Source organism: Malania oleifera, chromosome 3, assembly GCF_029873635.1.
Source record: "Malania oleifera isolate guangnan ecotype guangnan chromosome 3, ASM2987363v1, whole genome shotgun sequence".
NCBI classification, from domain to species: domain Eukaryota; kingdom Viridiplantae; phylum Streptophyta; class Magnoliopsida; order Santalales; family Ximeniaceae; genus Malania; species Malania oleifera.
The window spans coordinates 47,404,731-47,419,488 of NC_080419.1; the positions used below are offsets into that span (position 1 = coordinate 47,404,731).

The following is a 14,758-nucleotide window of genomic DNA, read 5'->3' on the forward strand; positions in this document are numbered from 1 at the left end:
AAGATCAATCATGTATATTAAATTCAGTACAAACAAAAAACATGAAAATTCGACTGTCAAAAACCAAGTTCTTAATTAATACCACAACTTCATGTTTATACTCTCAATCATTCCAGTATGTGCACATATGTAGAAATCATTGTTTCAGGGATGACAAACTTTGTTGTCTATGACAATTCATGTAAAGTGAAAAACCAAAACAAAAAAGAAACAAAATGAGGGACATGTATGTGCAATGCTGTAACCAATTTTCCAGCTTGAGCTTATTGAGTAGCTTATCGGGAGGAATATTGTTTGGACATCCACCAGCTTGGAAGAAGTGGGTGTGATGATTTTTCTGAGCAACAATTACCATAAATTGGAGACAGTACTCCTCATCAAGGAACTTACATGTTTACACATATGAAATATTGTTAAAACAATTTTAAAAAATTTATGATCACAAATCTATTTCAAATTAATCTAAGGAAATAGTGGGGGTAACAAGTGTAAAAAAGGACTTGGATAAGCACAAACACCTTTATAATTTGATCTAACTCAATGTTCAAAACCTGCTTGAACTGGGATTCGCTAATCCCATCCCTAAATCAAACAATTAATTAACTAATGAGTGAAGATTAACCTAAGATAAATGAAGAAAATAATTAATAAGCAAATCATCCTTTTAATACTTGATAACATTAATACTTTGGATCCAAAGGATATAGATATTGATGTTATCAAGTATTAAAAGGCATACTTTTGTTTCTATTTAGGCGAATGATTCAAGCAACAAAAGGAATTTTTTTTGGGGGTTTCAACATGTTAGTAAGGCAAAAAGATTATCTTTATACAATGCTGCAACTTCTCTAATATCTGCAAGATAGTTAGTGAACCGTACAAGCCAAAGAGAAAAAAAAAATCTTATACACACATGACGTACAAATCTAGAAGACCACATCAAATGAGAGATGCAATTTTAGGACTTCTAGAATGTATAGTGTGAAGGTAGGTTGGAGCTTTCAGCTTTTCTAAACAATTAGGAGAAGAAAAACATATATATAAGTGCTAAAAACAACAAATAAAACAAAATCAGAGTTGAATGTAATTACCTGAACAAGACGGATCAAGCACCAAGAAAATGCTCTGATCAAAGCCACTGCTGATGATCTCCACTAGTACACTTTAGCAATTAATTAATTATATCTTCAAAAGAAGAAGAAGAAGAAGAAGAAGAAGAAGAAGGAGGAGGAGGAGGAGGAGGAGGAGGAGGAAAAGGAAAACGATAGTTAGGAAAGAAGAAATTGAGGCTGCAAGGATGGTACAACTACATGTCTTTCTAAATTCTTGGCACTCAGGCTAAGATAGTGAAACTGGAGCCTTTTCCTGTAATAAGCTTATAATGACTGCTACGTGACTCATTCCTATCGAAGACTGGTCATTGCACTTTAATAAGCATCAACCAAAGTAAAATATATTAAAGTAAAAGAATCCATCCATCTGTTGCCTCCTACAGTTACAAGCTCACATTTTAAAATTTTCATTAAGACATTATTTGACAAATAAATAATGCTTGCATGAAATTCAAATAAGTACCATGAATTTTGCATTCACAAATTATATGATTTACTACAATCAAGAAAAATAAATAAGTGACTTGGAATTCTTTATGTAGAAGTGTTGAATTTAGTAAGTGTTGATAATAAGTATTGGATTGGAGAAAGCCCTGAAAATTATAAGTGACATTTGATTATATTTACATAAGTGTTATTATCAGTTTTAAATATAATTTAAATTAGAATTATTAAGATTTTTAGTTAACAATTTCAATAATAATTATTTTTAATTAATATTTAAATATTTTCTACTAAATAAAACAATATAAGATTTCCCTTTTTAATTAAAAATAATCTTGTTATTAGTGTATATTTGTATAATAGTTATATTAGTTTATGATAAAAATAATATTTTTAATTAAATTAAAAAAATTAATTTATTCTATGTGAAAGTTTAAATTAATAAATGTTTCTTCGCTCCAATAATTTAATTTATTATTATCATAATAAATAAATAAAAAAGGAGAACACAAAAAATTGAACCAGTTCATGTTACAAATTGCAGTTAAAAATATTTTTGAAAATGCAATACTTAAGATTATTAATAAAAAAAATTGAATGCACAGTAAATCTAACTGGACCAAACAGCGAGATTTAAATTGTAGCCCAATTCAGTGTTAACATGTAGCAAAAAAATCTCGCTATTTGGTCAACTGAGATTTGCCTAAAATAAAAGACTCAACACGTGCAAATCTCCCTGGTGGAAGAAAATCTCGACATGCATGCCCGCGCCAGTTTAGTAGAATCCAGTTCTACGGCTTGTAGATGGATTGCGTGGGTTTGTGAGAAGTTTTTTCCTAGTTTGTTATTATTTTAAAATAATATATTAAATAATTTCGTTGCTTGGTTATTTGTTTAAAATAATAACAAATTGGGAAATATTTTTTGAAATAGGGTGTTATTTAATATATTATTTTAAAATAATACAAAAAACACCTCACAGACCCACACACTCCATCTACAGGCCGTAGAACTGGATTTTCCTCAGCTGGCGCGGGCATGCATGTCGAGATTTTCTTCCTCCCGTTAAACCCCAGCTTCTTCCAAATATCGTACCACTATACCACCTTCTTGTAGAATTGATCTTTTTATTCCTTCTTTTAAAAATCTACACTTCCACCCTTCTATTTGAATTACGAAGCCAAGCAAGTTGAAAAATTCAAACATTTGGCAATCTTGAGGTACGATTCCCCATCATGGTAATTCTATGAATTCCCAGTTTTCTTCAGAGGCATGATATTTTGGGTTGAATCCTATTCCGTCTTTTTTTTTTTTTGTTTATCATATTGTGCGTGTATGAAATAAGTAGGTATGATTGATGAATGGAGATCGAGGTGGTATCCAATCTCAGATTCATAATGTAGCCTTTAATCTGCGTGCTTCTGATCTTTGACCTTAGTTCTGGTAAATGCGTATATAATTTAAGAGTCTGTACTGAATTTTTAGGATGCATGCTCTATGCAATTCGATCTGGTATTACTGTTAATTTGCGTTTTTTGGGGTTAAATTTTATTTGATTGGAGGATCAAATTGCAATTTTCAGTTCGTAGCAGTTGTGTTTTACTTGTTATGCCACTACTTTGTTTTGAGTTTCCAATAATTCTTTAGTTGCTGTTAAGGGGTAATGACGAAATTGGTAACTGAGCTTGTGACCCACGATCAAAGTGTCACGAGACTTCAGTTTGATGCAATTCTTGCGCTGAAGTTTCTGAATTGCTTCAATGCCATCCAATTCCTAACTGCAGTTAAACCAAGTTGACAGAATGCTTATGTGGCATCCCAGTCAGCAAGCCTTTTTGATTTTCCATTTTCTTCTTCTTGTTCAGAGAGGGAGCAGGCTGGAGTGGCAGCAAAGCACTGTGGCAGCGACTCTCTTCTGGCTGGACTGGCGCAGGGCATCACTGCAATGGTGATGGTAACTGCTTGGTTAGGGAAAGAAACCTTTAAAAAATTCCCCTGCACAACTAAAAAATTGGCGTAATGAATGAAGTCATTGATGGCTTCTCTAGAGCTCCTTATAGTAGAGGTACCAGTTTCATCACTTCATGAGCCATTCAAGGACTGTCTCATACTCTCATCTTCTGAATGTCCTTCCAGTTCAGTTTCACTCCAGCTCTTTTTGATCAAAATACATATACTAAGTGTACACATCTAGAGTTGGACCATACCTTCACTTCACAGCCTCCACAAATGACTAGCATGTATTTTGTAGATGAGTTTATACTTTAGAAATATTCATTACCACACCAACCATGGTCTTTGCGTTAGTGTCTGCAACATGCAATCGGACTTCAAGTGCCCTCACACAGCGAGCAATTGCCAAAACAGTGTCGTTTCTTCTCATTGTGATGGAAAGAGGGAAACCAAAAGCTTGCTTGAGATGAAGTGAGACTTGTGCATAGATTGGGGGCCCGTGAGGGATGGGTTTCGGGCAAGGCTGAGGATGGTGATTGGGGGAAGCATTTGCGGGCCAATGGTTGAGCGCCACTGTGGAGATGGGGATCTCTGTCACACAAGATTGCCCACACCGCTTTGTCACCTAGAACTGGGTTTTGTGTGACATGGTGGCTGTCAACATGCCGCTGAACAAGGTGTTTGTGGATTGTATGTTGTTTGCGCCGGATTGTGTTTTTGATTTTGGACGCTTGTGGCCAATGTCACTTTTCTTGATGTCAATCTCTTATCTAGCTCTATATTTTGATTCAAAACTTGACCTTGCCACTACAGTTTGTTTCTTACTTTTCCAAGAAACCAAATCACCACCAACAAAGATACAATAGCCGGTGGTGGATCTCTGATCAGAAGGTGATCCAACCCAATTTGCATCTGTATATCCATGGATATAAGTGTGACCAAAACCTCACCCAGGTACACCTTTGATATATATCAAGATGTGAATTATTACATCCCAATAACTTTTCCTCAGAGAGTCTAGAAATTGACTCACAACACTTGTTGCAAAAGATATATCCGACTGAGTAACTATGAGCTAATTCAACTTTCCAACAAGTCTTTGGTATTGTCCAGGATTAGGTAGTAAATAACCCATATCCAACATTAGCTTGTTGTTAGGATCCATGGTGTATCAATTGGTTTAGATCCCAACTAGCCAGTTTCATCTAACAGATCAAGAACATACTTCTTTTGTGACACAACAGTTCCGCTATGAGATCTCGATATTCTATGCTCAAGTAATATTTCAATAGTCCCAAATCTTTGGTCTGAAGCTTAGTTTGTAGAAAAAGTTTGAGACTTTGAATACCTTTATCATCATCACCTATAATAACAATATCATCCACATAAATAACTAGAAGGATCCTACCCGATGAAGTATGACGATAAAACACGAAATGAACCACAACACATCATCGAAGACCAAACTTAAGTACTACAACATTGAAACAACCAAACCATACTTTGGGAGACTGTTTTAAACCATATAAAGTCTTCTTGAGTTGACACACTAAGTCTGACTCTCCCTAAGCAACAAACCTAGGTGGTTGCTCCATATAAACCTTCTCCTCAAGGTCACCATGCAAAATGACATTTTTTACATTTAACTGATGTAAAGGCCAGTGACAAGTAGCCAAAAGACACACTAATGTAAATTTGGCAACCGGAGAAAAAATATCGGAATAATCAGACCATAAACCTGAGTGTATCCTTTAGCACCAAGACAAACCTTTAGATGAGCCATAGAACCATCAGGATTGACTTTTATAGTGTAAACCCACTGACAACCAGCCGTAGACTTGTCAAAAGGAAGAGGTACCAAGTCTCAAGTACCATTGTCATGTAAAGCATTCATCTCTTCAACCATAGCATCCCTCCACCCTGAATAGGCTAATGTTTCCAAAACATATTTAGGAAGGGTAATAGGTGATAGAGTAGAGACAAAACAATAATAGGAGGGTGATAAGGAGTCATAAGAAACATAGTTGGAAATGGGGTGTTGAGTACATGTGCGTTTACTTTTCAGAACAACAATAGAAGGATCAAAATCATGGGAAGTATGATTGTCAAATGAGGAAACAAAAGACGTGGTAGTAGAAGCTAGAGGGGACTCTTCCTTGGAACCGTCGTCATGAATACACCTGCAAATTAGGATTATCAAGGCGATGAGAAGGACTCGAATTGCATGGGGACTCAGATGGTCGGTTGGGCATGGACAACAATGTAGAATCTGGAAGATTGGGCAAAGGAAGAGACTCATTGAGCTCAAAAGCGCTAAGTGACTAGGTGTAATAAGGTGTAGACTCTAAGAAGGTAACATCGATAGAAACAAAGTAGCGATGCGACATAGGACTATAACGACGATATCCCTTTTAAGTATACAAGTAGCCCAGAAACACACATTATATAGCACGAGGATTCAACTTATCCACCCCAAGAGTTAGGTGATGAACAAAGGACACACACCCAAATATATGTGGAGGAAGAGAAAATAAAAGAGAATGGAGTAGTGAATTTTACCACTAAGAATAGAGGATGACATTTTGTTGATCAAATAACAAGAAGTGCAACATCACTCCAAAACACTTTAGGTACATGCATTTGATAAAGTAAAGTGAGTGATTTCAAGACGATGTCTATTTTTCTATTCTGCAACCCCATTTTGTTGAGGAGTGTGGGCACAAGATGGTTGAGGAATAATACTAAACTGAGTCATATAAGTAGTGAATTGTGCACTGGAAAACTCTTTAGTGATAATTACCACTTTGAAGCATTCGAATTGGCAAACCAAATTAAGGGTTTTTTTTTTTTTTCAAAACGAAAGGCACAAAATATATGAAATAACTCAAAATGATCTTTTATTAAATATAATCAAGTCATTCTTGAATAATCATCACCAAAGGTTACAAAGTACTGGAAACCCCATACATATGAATGAATTAACATAAAAGGTCTTTTAGCCCATTTATTGACCCGGGAAGTGAAAGAAACAAGATGGTGCTTTCCTAACTGACAAGACTCACAATCAAGACTAGACAAAAAACTCAAACTAGGAATATCCGAACAAGACATTTTAACTTTTCCAATGAAGGGTGACCCAAGTGACAATGGATTTGGAAAGGTGTGGCAGTAGTAGTGCAGGCGGTAAAAGGAGATAGTGGCTTAAAGTGATCCACCAGCTTCACACCATCCGTTAATTGTCCTCCTGATCTTCAAATCCTAAATAACCACAAAATTAGGGAAGAATGTCACTTAACGATTCATGGATTTAGTAATTTTGCTAACAGACATAAGATTGAAAGGAAATTTGGGAATATATAAAATCGAAGGAAGAGAAATAGAAGAAGTGGGATTTACAGTCTCAATTCACTTGACTGCAGTAATGGATCCATTAGCAAGAGTAACACAAGGTAAATTTGCAGGGCATTGAAGAGGAGAGAAAAATTTAGGTATACCTGTGTTATGATTAGTAGCAGTGGAGTCTATGACCCAAGAACAAGGATGAGAAGTACTGGATGACAGGCATACTGTGTGCTTACCTGATTAAGCAAGAGATGTAATGGGAAGAGAATCTTGTTGTGATGCTTGATACTGTTGGAACTTGGAATACTCTTCCTTTGACATAGAGACAGTGCGTTGCCCCCCACTTGACCCCAACGGTGAGGAGTTGGTGGTGGCTGCATTGATTGCCCCCAAAGGTGTGAAGCCAGCCATTACCATTGGCAACACGTGAAGGTTTTCCGTGAAGATCCCAACACTGCTTAATACTATGATTAATCCATCCACAATGAGTGTGCTGGCGAGGAGTACCTCTACCTCGTTCTTCTATACCACTACGATTGCTCGAATCACTGCAATGACTTTTGTGCTTGTATGATAGAGAACTCGAATCACTTTGCGTAGCAAAGGCTTCCTCTTAGAGCCAGATGCAAGAATAGAAGAATGTATGCTAAAGGAAGCACGAAGGACACGAGAATAAACATTAGCAAATGATGGCAGCTTGGCACTACTGAGTATCTAGGACTGAATTGCCTCAAACTCAAGTCTCAAGCCTGCTAAAGCCCGAAGAACTGTCATTTGCTCCCTTTGCTTCTGCATCTCACGAATGTCGGCAGTTATAGGTTGCACGGCGTTAAGCTCCTCATGATACATTTCATCTCTCCAAAATAATCTGCAATTCTCCGCTCTCCTTATTGTAACTGAAAGTACTTCTGGATAAATCATACATACGCGTAATGTCACTGGAGTAAAGAAGTTTGACATAATCCCAAATCTCCTTGCACGTATCTAGATGCATAAACATCCTTGCTATCTATGGCTCCATCGAAATCCATAAAAGGGAAAAACCCACACGTCTTTTCTCTTCTCATCAGAAGACTCAAATTGAAGCAAGTGGTCATATTTCCCTAATCCTGTTAAATAAATCTGAACAGATTTAGACCATTGAACATGGTTCTTTCCATCCAACTTTTGAGTCATTATTTGCGGCAGCGATTTAGGAAAAAAGTTTTTGGGGTTCATAGATTCCATCCCAGCACTCACAAATCAGCAAGCAGACCAAGAAGAACAATCAAAACTAATCGGGACAATCACAAACTATGTGAAGCACCGACACAACGACGGACAAGGCGAACAGCTTACCGATGGATATAGCGCTGCCACAGCACTCACAAACAGCAACCAGATCAAAAACAAGAAGAGCAATCAATAATTGGAACAATCACAAACCATTTGAAGCACCAATGCAACCACGGACAAGGTGAACAACTTACCGATGGATATAGCACTGCCATAGCCTCACAACTGAATATACGAATGCTGCCACGGCTCCATAAGACTCACAAGGAAGCCTTCACAAACCCTGAATAAAAATTAATAGAATACCGCTAGTGCATGGCTGAAAAAGGTTGAATTTTTGAGCAAACAACTGGCCTAACAGCTTGATAATATACTCTAAAGAAGGAATTGGAGCATGGAAGAAGAAAAAAGAAAAATAAAAAAGTGTCTAGAATTGCTCTCACATACCGGCACATGGGGTCGGCCTTGTCGGCTTTTGGCTAGAGCATGGGGGTGCGTGGAAGGCCCTCCGGCAATGGGGTTTTGTGGAGTGGGTTGTCGGGGGGTGGGGTTTGGTTATGGGTCTATGGTTGGTTTTGTGATTTAGTGTGGGATGGAGGTGGATTAGGGAAGAACAGGGTGTTTTCTGGCGACGGCCGAGGGAAATAGGGTTTAGATAGGACCATGCTTTGATACCATGTTAAGATTTGATTAAAAATGAATGGCCTAACTTGAAGATAGGTCTCTCCTTCTATTTTTAATACAATTTTAGATGCATTCTAATGTCAATAATACCCTGACTAACTCTCACTAATTAACATACTAACACACTCAATAATAATAATACTAAAAGACATATATAACCTCTAACAATACTCTAGAAAAGTAATTCTAAGTGGGAATACTTGAAAATGCTAAAACATAATTTCTTGTATTTTTGAATTAAAAGAGTTAAATTTATGTGAACAAATTTAATAATTTGCTTCAAAATTTAAAGATTGTTGTATACTAGGCCACATGGTTAACTAAGTATTGGTCCACGTTTGACTTTGTAAATGTTTATTTTTTGGAAATAAAAAGAAAAATATTTTTTACTTTCTAAAAAGGAAGAATGAGGCCCATAGAAGAAAGGATAAGAAACCCCAAGTGACTCTCAAATGGGAAAAGAGATGTCAAATTAAGAAAGTCTACACTCCATGGAGGAGAGTAAGGAAGAGAAGAAGAGAAATAACAACTACTAAGTGAGATTAACAAGGTTTAATAGAAATTCAGTGTCGGCTCTGATACCATGCTGTGGTCTGAAAAATCTTATTCAATAGCCAGGAAAATAGGAGCAGCATTGGTACCACAGATAAAAGTTGTACAAGACAGGAGAGGGTGAATGCAGTTGGCTGCTAGGGGAGGGAAACCAGATCCTATTTTTTTGAAAAAATTCATGAAAAAAATTACCCTGCAGTGCACAGTAATTCTGTAAACACTATTCTCTATACCTCTCTAACAAAGTTCTTTCTTTTGGAATATTATGTGGTTATATAATTTTAATGGAGGAGAAATTTTGTGAGATGGTTTTAAGACTGATTGTGCAAGAGCATGCGCCATTGATCTGATGGCTCATGAGGCAGGTTGTTCAACTGCGGATGGGGGAGTTAGTGTTGTCACTGTTGTGGCATGTATAGTGTAGAAATCAAAAGAGATAAAGATGAAGAAACCAACTGTGTTCTAGAAATTAAAATTTAAGAAAATAAGTAAAGAACATGTTAAATAAATGAATTTACTTGAAATGAGAATGTAAAAAAGGGATGGTCAACAAAATAAGAATAAATAGCGGACATAGGCTTGCAGCCAAATGTTTTACCTCTTGCCTTCCCATGGCTTACAAGGGATGCTAGGGTTTTCCTCCACTTAGGGGGAGATCGCGTGTTAGATTTTTTTTTTTTGGTTGTTTGTTTTATTTTATTTTATGTTAACTTTTGTGTGCGTGACATACGTGTTGGACATGTGAAAGCTTAGGTCAGGTGTACTGCCACTTGAAGATATGGTGCGAGCAAAGTTAAAATGACTTGGAAAAAGTAAAAAAATATGTATATTCGCTAGTAAGTGTAATTACCAAATGGTGATTCTTAATAATTAATAGAAGATACACGGATCAAATCCATAACAAATATCACAAAGTCCTGTTAATATAAAAGAACCCTAGATCAACCTACGTGGTGAAAGATATCATCTAGTTGACATCAAGTAGTCGGGGATAAAGTTCTGATTATCATCGTTAATGTTAATGTATGTTTACATTACTAAAGGAAGTGGCAATGTTTCTCACTCGAGTCTTTGGATGCTTGTTTTCCACGTTGCTTGTTTGTTCTTTCCTCTTACTTTGTATTAATTAGTCTTATATATATATATATATATATAGAAAAAGAACTTCATTAACAGAAATTGAGAATTTTATCCTCCGTTCTTTTAATTCTCTCTCTTTTCAGTCTACTTAATATGAAAAAAAAGCCTACATGAATCTATGTGGGAAAAGAATTCATGAAGTTGACCTCAAGTGGTCAGGCTGTTAATGTATGTTAACATTATGAAAGGAAGTGGCAATGTTTCTCAAGCAATTCCTTGAAAAATTGTTTCCCAGGTTGCTTGTTTGTTCATTCCTCTTTCTCATTTCAAAGTAGGTAAATGGTAATATGGTTTGATTTTGGGAGGACGATTGGGTGGGAGGGGATATGTTGGGGCTATTGGTGCCTTTGTCTTTTTAGATTGTCCACTGTTGATAATGCACCAATTTGAACCTTTTTTCTCTTAAGGGTGGGTGGGGGCCGAGGGTCTCTCTTTTAGGGACTTCATTTCTTTAGGAGTAAAAGAGAGGTTGATGAACTTACTTCTTTATTGAGTGGGTTCGAGTCGTTCGACTCTTTGTTCCTCATACAAGGGGAGATGCTTGGGTTTGGCTAGTGGATTCTTTAGGTTTTTTTCTTTTTAGTCTTTCTTTACTCATCTTTTAAAACCTTCAATTCCTAGTGCTTTCCCTTTAAATCAAGTCGTTTGGATGGTAAAGGTTCCTTTTATAGTTCGAGCATTCATTTGGGCCTTTTAATTCTTAGTAGGACTAACACGAATGACATATTACTGGTAAAAAGACCTTATAAGGCCCTCCTCTCCAAATATGTATGTTGTGCCATGAGTACAATGACACTAATGAGCATCTTTTCCTTCATTGCTTGGTGGCAGGACATATTTAGAATGCTTGTTTCTCGTATTCTGATGAAGCATGGTTGACTTCGCAAAATTTGTTAAACTTCTTGCTAGTGAGATTTTTGGGTCTTGGGAAAAGTAGAAGAGGGAGGGCTTTATGGACTTGAGGAGTGTAGGTCATTTTGTGGACTCTGTGGCTTGAGAGGAACACAAAAATTTTTCGAGGACGGCTTATCCACTTTTTCTTTGGGGTAGATTTACTTTTCTTGCTTCTTTCTAGGCACATCCTTTTGCTTTTGTTTTTTATTTTTTTGAGGGCCGCCCGTGCCGCAAGGGGGGTGGGGGGTTGAGGGTTGTTACCCTTCTTTCTTCAAAGGGACTGGAAGGTAGTGTTATTATAGTTAGATGATTTGTGGAGAATGTCCTTTATTTTCCAAAAAAAATTTTAGTGGCTTTCCATTGTAGCCTAAATTAGCTATTTTGTTAATTCTATTCCCCTCAAATGTTCATTTTCTGGATAGCTTTCCAACTTGAAAGTTTTACTTGTAATGTTGGGTCAGCTGGTCAACTAGGAACTTTGTGCGCCATTTGTCTACTTAATTTCCCTGATAATTCTTTTGATAGGGCAAACCTTGAGCTTTAAGGTCAATAAAATATATCTGAGGGTGAATTTTTGGTTTGCGGGCTAGCACAAACAAGCTCTAAGACATGGGTCTGACATGGTGAAAACATGCCAGTGTAATGGATGAAAAAGAAAGGAGCATGTTGGTATACATGCATGATCATCCACACATACATATTTGTTCTCTCCTCTTCTTCTCCAATAATTAAAACACTCATTTATGTCTTTTATAATTGTGAATAATTTGTGAAAACTCTTGTTATATTAATTTTTGGTGTATTCTTTATTTATATTATGTAGTAAAATGAGTCCAATTGTGCCTATTGATAAAAAACACTAGACGAGTCCATATGTGCCCATTTTGGGTCCAAATCTAAGCTATATTACTGGTTGAAGCATTGGTGTAAATGGATTATCTTACTCAATATAGTCTCCCTCTCTATTTATATGTACATCTTAATGGCTATAGTTACCCTTACTAACATACTCTTACTAACATACAATAATAATATAAGGTAAACAACACTCACACTAAACCTGGAGCATAGATATAATATGCTCTGAGCTTGTTACCAATGAATTTAATTTGATAGCCCCAAAAATTTGGTGAGCAAATCAGCTAGTTGATGTTCAGACTTTAGTTAGTGGTTGCAATAAGCTTCTTCATAAGTTTCTCTTTCAAAGTGTTTTGACCTCTTATGAAAAACTGGATTGCAGGCAATATGAAAAGCAGCTTGATTGTCACAATTTAACTTCTTAGGTTGTCAATGTGGAAATCAAGTTTGTCCAACAAATTCTTAAGTTAAACAAGTTTCAGGTAGCCTGGGCCATGGCCTTATACCAAGAATTGGCACTTGACCAATTAACTGTAGTCTACTTCTTAATTTTTTGAGATACATGTTACCACCAACAAACACTGTATGTTTTTGGTGATCTTCTGCTATTGGGTGACTTAGCCTAATCTACATCTGTGTATCCATGAACATGAGTATAACATTGGTTGTAGACTTGAAGTCATGGTTTTAAATCGCGGTAGCGGGTAGCATAATGTAATGGTAACGGGTGTAACAGGAAGTGGGAGTAATGGATGTTACATAACGGGAAACTGGTGTAATGGTCGTGAATTTTTTTGAAGCATGCAAAACCTTGTGCATATTAGCGTACTTGCATGTTTTAAGCTTTTAACCCTTCTTAGAAAGAGTTTTAGTTTTAGTGTATTTTGGATCCTTTAGTTTGAGTAACCAAGTTATTTGGTAAGGGCAACAAGTTTACATTTGTTTTAAACCACCATTGATAGAAAAATTACGTGTGCGTATTTATACTTCTCATTGTTCTTATTTGTGATAAATTCTTATGTGTGCTAAATTAATTAATAAAACAAAATATATTATACACTCCATTAATCTATTAGACACATAAGACATACGAATAATACAAATATAAAATAGTTATAAAAGAAAGAAGGTTGAAGTTGGAAAATATAGAACATACTTATCACATTACTAATATTATCAAAATAAAATTTTTTCCTAACAAGTTAGTATTTTCAAATTGTTAACTAATGCATCTATTGTGAGTATTTAAAGAAATAGTAAATTTTGTATCATTGTCATCCTTTCCCCCCCTTGCCACTAGGTATATTGAGAATGATATATGAAAGAGAGGGAAAACGTGAGAAGAAAATGTAAAAAATTAAAATAATTTTTTGGTGTAACAGTCCTGTAGCGGTTACGTAACAACCGTAGCGGCCTTTACATAACGGTCACGGTCCGTAACGGCAGCTACGGCCATGATTTTTCTTCCCCCCGATTTTGCGGTGTGTAACGGTATCGGTAATCCAAAAAACCGTTACGTAACAGTGTTACATAATGGTCGCGGCCTTTATTTAAAAAACCATGCTTGAATTACTAGAGACCTCTTCTAGCTGCACCTTTGGGGTACCACAAGATGCAAGTACAAACATCCTGATGACTTTTTTGGGGGAGAATCAAGGAACTCACAGCACTTGTTGCAAAAATATGTCTAGTTGATTGACTTTGGGGTAGTTTAACTTAATAAACTAGCCCTGGTTATAGTTGAGAATCAGTCAATAAGTCAACTACATTTGGCAGTATTTTGCTGTTAGAATCCAGTGGACAGGTTCAAAGCCCAAAGTCCCGTTTCATCCTAAAGGCCTAGAGTATACTTCCTCTGTGACAACATGGTCCATGCATGAGATCTAGATACTTCCATGCCCAAGAAGACACACCGACTCGTCCTTCAGAGCAACAATGCAGGTGGTTGGTCCAAATGGATTTTGAGGGCATATGACAAAATTTTAGCATAAGCAATTAATACTGAATGCAATTCTGAATATGTGAATCAAGTTCTGCATATAACTAGAATTGGTCTTTGAATCTGGATGTGAAATTATCTCAGTCGCTTGGAAACTAACCTTTGAATATATATGTTTTTCTTGTCTTAACCCTCTGAGCTCCCAATTCTGAATATGTGAATTGAGTTCTGCATATAACTAGAACTGGCCTTTGAATCTGGATGCAGAATTATCTCAGTTGCTTGGAAATTAACCATTGAATGTATGTGTTTTTCCATAATTGAACTGTTCATAAAATGTTCTTGTAAGTTCTCTGTGGTTTCTGAAACCTCAAGGGAGGTTCTGTGTCCTTTTCAATTCTTTGCTAAGGTAGTGTCTTTTGCCCCGAATTTAAGAAATATTCAAGACAATTTTGTAGGATATTCTTTCTATAATTTCAAAGCGCTTGTAATAATATTTTATTTTAATAAAAAATGAGAGAATTTCACTTGTATCTAAATCTCATATTTGAATTCCAAGGAATCT

The 14,758-nt window shown here is 36.2% G+C and overlaps 1 long non-coding RNA gene across 3 annotated transcripts in view; it reads left to right on the forward strand.

Moving 5' to 3' along the window:
- Positions 1–2,533: 2,533 nt before the first annotated feature.
- The window catches only part of LOC131152274 (uncharacterized), a 30,987-nt gene continuing 18,762 nt past the window's right edge, over positions 2,534–14,758 (forward strand). For 2 of the 3 annotated variants that reach the window (XR_009135912.1, XR_009135910.1), the window contains exon 1: positions 2,540–2,776. This is a non-coding gene — a long non-coding RNA (uncharacterized LOC131152274). Of the gene's footprint in view, positions 2,777–14,758 lie in introns of all 3 variants that reach the window. The other variant, XR_009135911.1, reaches the window with a different exon arrangement.